This window comes from Phoenix dactylifera, chromosome 9 (assembly GCF_051530095.1).
Source record: "Phoenix dactylifera cultivar Ajwa chromosome 9, Ajwa_hap1_PhDact_Kaust_v1.1, whole genome shotgun sequence".
NCBI classification, from domain to species: Eukaryota; Viridiplantae; Streptophyta; class Magnoliopsida; order Arecales; family Arecaceae; genus Phoenix; species Phoenix dactylifera.
This window is the reverse complement of record NC_143198.1, coordinates 6582929-6589914: the sequence shown is the minus strand read 5'-3', so window position 1 is coordinate 6589914 and position 6986 is coordinate 6582929. Positions and strand designations below refer to the sequence as shown.

Here is a 6986-nt window from a genome sequence, read left to right as displayed (position 1 = left end):
CCTCTTTCTTTTATGGTCCCTCGGAAGAGCATTCGTCTTAAATTGGTTTTAAATATTTTCAGCATAATAATTCCATCATCTGGCTGTGTCGCAGTTTGTCTCGTATCCTCTTAAGAGTTGATCCTAAGGTCGAGTGTTCTATCCTGTCTCGTGCCAACAGTGGAAAAAGGAACAATGAGGAGAACAACGCTTCCTGTAATGCTGAGGTGCATCACAACCGTCTAATTATCAGATGACCTCAGCGCTCCTCAGCTCTTTCTTTTCTTAGATTTTTTTTTATGGATATGCTTCTAAATATCGAATTTGTATTCTTCCAAAATTGATATTTGCATGTATACTTTCATAAAACTTTGTTATTGTACAAATGCCCCTAATATATCAGTTGTTCTAACAGTGTTAAGAAAATTTTTATTTATATTAATTAAAAAAATAAAAATTTAAAATTATGCTATTATTCCTCTCTTCTTCTCCTGCTATCGAGATAGCGATATATTTGCATGTCTACCCATTAAAGATATTTTAGTCATTTTAATTTTAAATCGTTAATTTTTTAGCATTGTTAGATTGCATGGTTATATATGCAAAAACAAAAAAAAAAGATAAATAGCAAAATAATTATTTTACTAGGATATATGTACAAATATTAATTTAGAAGGGTATGCATGTAAAACTCGATATTTAGGTGGGTATTCATGCACACACAAAAAAAAAAACTTTCTTGTTTTTGTCCCTGGAAGAGGATTCGTTTTAAATAGGTTTTAGATATTTTCGGCATACAAATTTCATCATCCGGTCGCAGCGTAGTTGGTCCCACCCTCTTCTTAAAAGTCGTGCTAAGGTCGAGTGTTCGATCCTCTCTCACCCCATCAATGGAAAAAAGAGCAATGAGGACAGCAACGCATCTTGTGATGCCGGGAGCATCACGACCGTCTGAATATCGGATGACCTCAGCTCCCCTGAGCTCTTTCTTTTTTGGTCCGTTGGAAGAGGATTCGTTTTAAATAGATTTTAAATATTTTCAGCATACTAATTCCATCATCTGGCTGTGTCGCAGTTAGTCTAATTTTTTAGTGTCGTTAGATAGCATGGTTATATATGCAAAAACAAAAATAAAAAAAAGGATAAATAGCAAAACTAGTATTTTACTAGGATATACATACAAATATTAGTTTAGAAGAGTATTCATGTAAAACTCGATATTTAGGAGGGTATTCATGTGCGAAAAAAAAAAAAAAAACTTTCTTGTTTTTGTCCGTGGAAGAGGCTTCGTTTTAAATAGGTTTTAGATATTTTCAGCATACAAATTTCATCATCCGGTCGCGGCGTAGTTGGCCCCACCTCTTCTTAAAAGTCATCCTAAGGTAATCATGTGGATGTGTCGCAGTTTGTCTCGTATCCTCTTAAGGGTTGATCCTGAGGTTGAGTGTTCGATCCTCTCTTGCGCCAACAGTGGAAAAAAAGACCAGCAAGGACAGCAGCGCATTCTGTGATGCTAGGGCGCTCCTGAGTTCTTTCTTTTCTTAGATTTTTTTTTATGGATATGCTTCTAAATATCGAATTTTGCATGAGTATCCTTCTAAAATTGGTATTTGTATATATACTCTCATAAAACTTTATTATTGTACAAATGTCCCTAATATAACGGTTGTTTTAACGGTGTAAAGAAAAAATATATTTATATTAATTAAAAATAAAATAAAAATTTAAAATTATGCTATTGTTCTTGTCCTCTTCTCCTTCTATCGAGATTGCGATCTATTTGCATGTCTACCCATTAAGAATATTTTAGTCATTTTAATTTAAAATTATTAATTTTTTCGCGTCGTTAGATAGCATGGGCATATATGCAAAAACAAAAATAAAAAATGGATAAATAGCAAAACAAATATTTTACTAGGATATACATACAAATATTAATTTAGAAGTGCATTCATGTAAAACTCGATATTTAGGAGGGTATTCATGCACACAAAAAAAAATAATTCTTGTTTTTGTCCCTGGAAGAGGATTCGTTTTAAATAGGTTTTAGATATTTTCAGCATACAAATTTCATCATCCGGTCGCGGCGTAGTTGGTCCCACCTCTTCTTAAATTTCATCCTAAGGTCAAGTGTTCGATTCTCTCTCACCCCATCAGTGGAAAAAAAAGCAGTGAGAACGACAGCGCATCCTGTGGGGCCGGGAGCATCACGATTGTCTGATTGTCGGATGACCTCAGCGTCCCTGAGCTCTTTCTTTTTTGGTCCCTTGGAAGAGGATTCGTTTCAAATGGGTTTTAAATATTTTCAGCATACTAATTCCATCATCTGGCTGTGTCGCCGTTTGTATCGTATCCTTTTAAGAGTTGATCCTGTGGTCGAGTGTTAGATCGTCTCTCGCGCCAACAATGGAAAAAAGAGCAATGAGGAGAACAACGCTTCCTGTGATGCTGGGGTGCATCACAACCGTCTGATTATTAGATGACCTCAGCGCTCCTGAGCTCTTTCTTTTCTTAGTTTTTTTTATGGATATGCTTCAAAATATCGAATTTTGCATGAGCATCCTTCCAAAATTGATATTTGCATGTATACACTCGTAAAACTTTGTTATTGTACAAATACTCATAATATAACGGTTGTTTTAACGGTGTTAAAAAAAATTATATTTATATTAATTAAAAATAAAATAAAAATTTAAAATTATGCTACTGTTCCTGTCTTCTTCTTCTACTATCGAGATTGCGATCTATTTGCATATCTATCCATTAAGGATATTTTTATCATTTTAATTTAAAATCATTAATTTTTTAGCATCGTTAGATAGCCTGGGTATATATGCAAAAACAAAAATAAAAAAAAGGATAAATAGCAAACTAAGTATTTTACGAGGATATACATAGAAATATTACTTTAGAAGAGTATTCATGTAAAACTCGATATTCTGGAGGGTATTCATGCGCACAAAAAAAAAAAACTTTCTTGTCATTGTCCCTGGAAGAGGATTCCTTTTAAATAGGTTTTAGATATTTTCAGCATACAAATTTCGTCATTCGGTCGCGGCGTAGTTGGTCCCACATCTTCTTAAAAGTCATCCTAAGGTCGGGTGTTCGATCCTCTCTCACCCCATTAGTGGAAAAAAGAGCAATGAGGACGACAGCGCATCCGGTGATGCCGGGAGCATCACGACCGTCTGATTATCGGATGACCTCAGCGCCCCTGAGCTCTTTCTTTTTTGGTCCCTTGGAAGCGGATTTGTTTTAAATAGGTTTTAAATATTTTCAGCATACTAATTCCATCATCTGGTTGTGTCGCAGTTTGTCTCGTATCCTCTTAAGAGTTGATCCTGAGGTCGAGTGTTCAATCCTCTCTCACAACAACAGTGGAAAAAAGAGCAATGAGGAGAATGGCGCTTCCTGTGATGCCAGGGTGCATCACAACCGTCTGATTATCAGATGACCTCAGCGCTCCTGAGCTCTTTCTTTTCTTAGATTTTTTTTATGGATATGATTTTAAATATCGAATTTTGCATGAGTATCCTTCTAAAATTGATATGTGCATGTGTACTCTCGTAAAAGATTGTTATTGTACAAATGTCCCTAATATAACGGTTGTTCCAACGGTGTTAAAAAAAATTATACTTATATTAATTAAAAATAAAATAAAAATTTAAAATTATGCTTTTATTCCTGTCTTCTTCTTCTGCTATCGAGATTGCGATCTATTTGCATGTCTACCCATTAAGGATATTTTAGTCATTTTAATTTAAAATTGTTAATTTTTTAGCATCGTTAGATAGCATGGGTATATATCCAAAAACAAGAATAAAAAAACGGATAAATAGCGAAATAAGTATTTTACTAGGATATACATACAAATATTAATTTAGAGGTGTATTCATGCAAAACTCGATATTTCGGAGGGTATACATGCACACAAAAAACAAAAACTTTCTTGCTTTTGTCCCTGGAAGTGGATTCGTTTTAAATAGGTTTTAGATATTTTCAGCATGCAAATTTCATCATCCGGTCGCGGCGTAGTTGTTCCCACCTCTTCTTAAAAGTCATCCTAAGGTCGAGTGTTCGATCCTCTCTCACCCCATTAGCGGAAAAAAGAGCAATGAGGACGAAGCGCATCCTGTGATGCCGGGAGCATCACGACTGTCGGATTATCGGATGACCTCAGCGCCCCTGACCTCTTTCTTTTTTGGCCCCTCGGAAGAGGATTCGTCTTAAATTGGTTTTAAATATTTTCAGCATAATAATTCCATCATCTCGCTGTGTCGCAGTTTGTCTCGTATCCTCTTTAGAGTTGATCCTAAGGTCGAGTGTTCTATCCTCTCTCGCGCCAACAGTGGAAAAAAGAACAATGAGGAGAACAACGCTTCCTGTGATGCTGGGGTGCATCACAACCGTCTGATTATCAGATGACCTCAGCGCTCCTGAGCTCTTTCTTTTCTTAGATTTTTTTTTATGGATATGCTTCTAAATATCGAATTTTGCATGAGTATCCTTCCAAAATTGATATTTGTATGTATACTCTCATAAAACTTTGTTATTGTACAAATGCCCCTAATATATCGATTGTTCTAACAGTGTTAAGAAAATTTTTATTTATATTAATTAAAAAATAAAAAATTAAAATTATGCTATTATTCCTGTCTTCTTCTCCTGCTTTCGAGATAGCGATATATTTGCATGTCTGCCCATTAAGGATATTTTAGTCATTTTAATTTAAAATCGTTAATTTTTTAGCATCGTTAGATTGCATGGTTATATATACAAAAACCAAAAAAAAAGATAAATAGCAAAATAATTATTTTACTAGGATATACGTACAAATATTAATTTAGAAGGGTATGCATGTAAAACTCGATATTTAGGAGGGTATTCATGCACACACACAAAAAAAAAATTTCTTGTTTTTGTCCCTGGAAGAGGATTCGTTTTAAATAGGTTTTAGATATTTTCATCATACAAATTTCATCATCCGGTCGCGGCGTAGTTGGTCCCACCCTCTTCTTAAAAGTCGTCCTAAGGTCGAGTGTTCGATCCTCTCTCACCGCATCAGTGGAAAAAAGAGCAATGAGGACAACAACGCATCCTGTGATGCCGGGAGCATCACGACCTTCTGAATATGGGATGACCTCAGCGCCCCTGAGCTCTTTCTTTTTCGGTCCGTTGGAAGAGGATTCGTTTTAAATAGGTTTTAAATATTTTCAGCATACTAATTCCATCATCTGGCTGTGTCGCAGTTTGTCTAATTTTTTAGCGTCGTTAGATAGCATGGGTATATATGCAAAAACAAAAATAAAAAAAGGATAAATAGCAAAACAAGTATTTTACTAAGATATACATACAAATATTAGTTTAGAAGAGTATTCATAAAAAACTCGATATTTAGGAGGGTATTCATGTGCGCAAAAAAAAAAAAAAAACTTTCTTGTTTTTGTCCCTGGAAGAGGCTTCGTTTTAAATAGGTTTTAGATATTTTCAGCATACAAATTTCAACATCCGGTCGCGGCGTAGTTGGTCCCACCTCTTCTTAAAAGTCATCCTAAGGTCGAGTGTTCGATCCTCTCTCACCCCATCAGTGGAAAAAGAGCAATGAGGACGACAGCGCATCTTGTGATGCCGGGAGCATCACGACCGTCTGATTATCGGATGACCTCAGCGCCCTTGAGCTCTTTCTTTTTTGGTCCCTTGGAAGAGGATTCGTTTTAAATAAGTTTTAAATAGTTTCAGCATACTAATTCCATCATCTGGATGTGTCGCAGTTTGTCTCGTATCCTTTTAAGAGTTGATCCTGAGGTTGAGTGTTCGATCCTCTCTTGCGCCAACCGTGGAAAAAAAGAGCAGCAAGGACAGCAGCGCATTCTGTGATGCTAGGGCGCATCACGACTGTCTGATTATCGGATGACATCAGCCGTTCGGAGATCTTTCGTTTTTTGCCCCTTGGAAATGGATTCGTTTTAAATAGGTTTTTGGTTTTTTCAGCATGCCGTTTTCATCATGCTGTGGTGTCGCAGTCGATCTCGGCTCTTCTTAAGAGATTATCTTGTGGTCTTGAGTTGGATCCTCTCTCACCCCATTAGTGGAAAAGAGGGCAATGATGACAGCAGCGCCTTCTGTGATGCTAGGGCAAATCATGACAGTCTGATTATGGGATGACATGAGCGCTCCTGAGCTCTATCATTTTTTGTCGATTGGAAAAGGATTCCTTTTTAATAGCTTTTAGGAGATTTCAGCATGCCGTTTCACCATGGAGTGGTGGCGCAGTTGGCTAGCGCTTTGGTCTCATGGCTTCTTTAAGAGAGTTATCCTGAGGTCGAGAGTTCGAGCCTCTCCAACTCCAATAAAGGAGAAAAGAGCCATGAGGATAACTGCGCAACCTGTGATGCTAGGGCGCATCACAACCGTCAGATTATTCCGACGAAACTGCGCTTCTGAGCTCTTCCTCTTTTCCCCTTTTTTTAAAAAAAATATAATATTTTTAAGTTTTTTTAAATCATGACACTCTTTCTCTCAGTCTCTGTCGGTTATTTAATTTAATAATTACAATATTTTTTTAATCATAACACATGTCTTTTTCCCAGTCTCTTTTTCGATTATTTACAAAATAAATGCCGGTATTTGGCTAAAAAAATGTGAGTATTTGTCCAAAATAAATATTTGTATTTAGGTTGTCTAACTTTTATATGGCTGGATCAAGAGACAATAGTTCCTGAATAAAGTTTTCACAAACTGTTTCCTCCGATTTTAATGGATCAGGAATATTTTATATTATATTTATCGTATAATATAATAATAAATATATAAAATATTATAATTATCAGTGTAAATTAATTTTTCACTCTTCTGATGACAATTTATCTCTTTAACAAATTTTCTAGCTAGGTGATAAAATTGTTTAAATAATTACTAATATTTATTTTTATTTATTATTTTATTTTATTAAAATATATTTTATTTATTATCTTATTTATTTATTTATTTATTTTTTTTTTTCTTTC

At 35.3% G+C, this 6986-nt stretch overlaps 9 non-coding genes across 9 annotated transcripts; all 9 read left to right on the top strand.

Annotated features, from left to right (window-relative positions):
• The first annotated feature begins 879 nt into the window (after positions 1 to 879).
• On the top strand, positions 880 to 964 carry LOC113461690 (small nucleolar RNA snoR114). Its single transcript, XR_003383981.2, has one exon. It is a non-coding gene; the product is annotated as a small nucleolar RNA snoR114 (small nucleolar RNA).
• A 1431-nt stretch (positions 965 to 2395) lies between these two features.
• LOC120112613 (small nucleolar RNA snoR114) lies at positions 2396 to 2481 on the top strand. Its single transcript, XR_005514186.2, has one exon. It is a non-coding gene; the product is annotated as a small nucleolar RNA snoR114 (small nucleolar RNA).
• A 635-nt stretch (positions 2482 to 3116) lies between these two features.
• LOC120112644 (small nucleolar RNA snoR114) lies at positions 3117 to 3201 on the top strand. Its single transcript, XR_005514219.2, has one exon. It is a non-coding gene; the product is annotated as a small nucleolar RNA snoR114 (small nucleolar RNA).
• Positions 3202 to 3366: 165 nt separating this feature from the next.
• On the top strand, positions 3367 to 3452 carry LOC120112614 (small nucleolar RNA snoR114). Its single transcript, XR_005514187.1, has one exon. It is a non-coding gene; the product is annotated as a small nucleolar RNA snoR114 (small nucleolar RNA).
• An 885-nt stretch (positions 3453 to 4337) lies between these two features.
• On the top strand, positions 4338 to 4423 carry LOC113461183 (small nucleolar RNA snoR114). The gene has a single exon (XR_003383291.1). It is a non-coding gene; the product is annotated as a small nucleolar RNA snoR114 (small nucleolar RNA).
• Positions 4424 to 5053: 630 nt separating this feature from the next.
• On the top strand, positions 5054 to 5138 carry LOC148702425 (small nucleolar RNA snoR114). Its single transcript, XR_015969214.2, has one exon. It is a non-coding gene; the product is annotated as a small nucleolar RNA snoR114 (small nucleolar RNA).
• A 437-nt stretch (positions 5139 to 5575) lies between these two features.
• On the top strand, positions 5576 to 5660 carry LOC120112636 (small nucleolar RNA snoR114). Its single transcript, XR_005514210.2, has one exon. It is a non-coding gene; the product is annotated as a small nucleolar RNA snoR114 (small nucleolar RNA).
• A 417-nt stretch (positions 5661 to 6077) lies between these two features.
• Positions 6078 to 6163, top strand: LOC120112633 (small nucleolar RNA snoR114). The gene has a single exon (XR_005514207.2). It is a non-coding gene; the product is annotated as a small nucleolar RNA snoR114 (small nucleolar RNA).
• A 178-nt stretch (positions 6164 to 6341) lies between these two features.
• LOC113461194 (small nucleolar RNA snoR114) lies at positions 6342 to 6427 on the top strand. The gene has a single exon (XR_003383302.3). It is a non-coding gene; the product is annotated as a small nucleolar RNA snoR114 (small nucleolar RNA).
• The last annotated feature ends 559 nt before the right edge of the window (positions 6428 to 6986 follow it).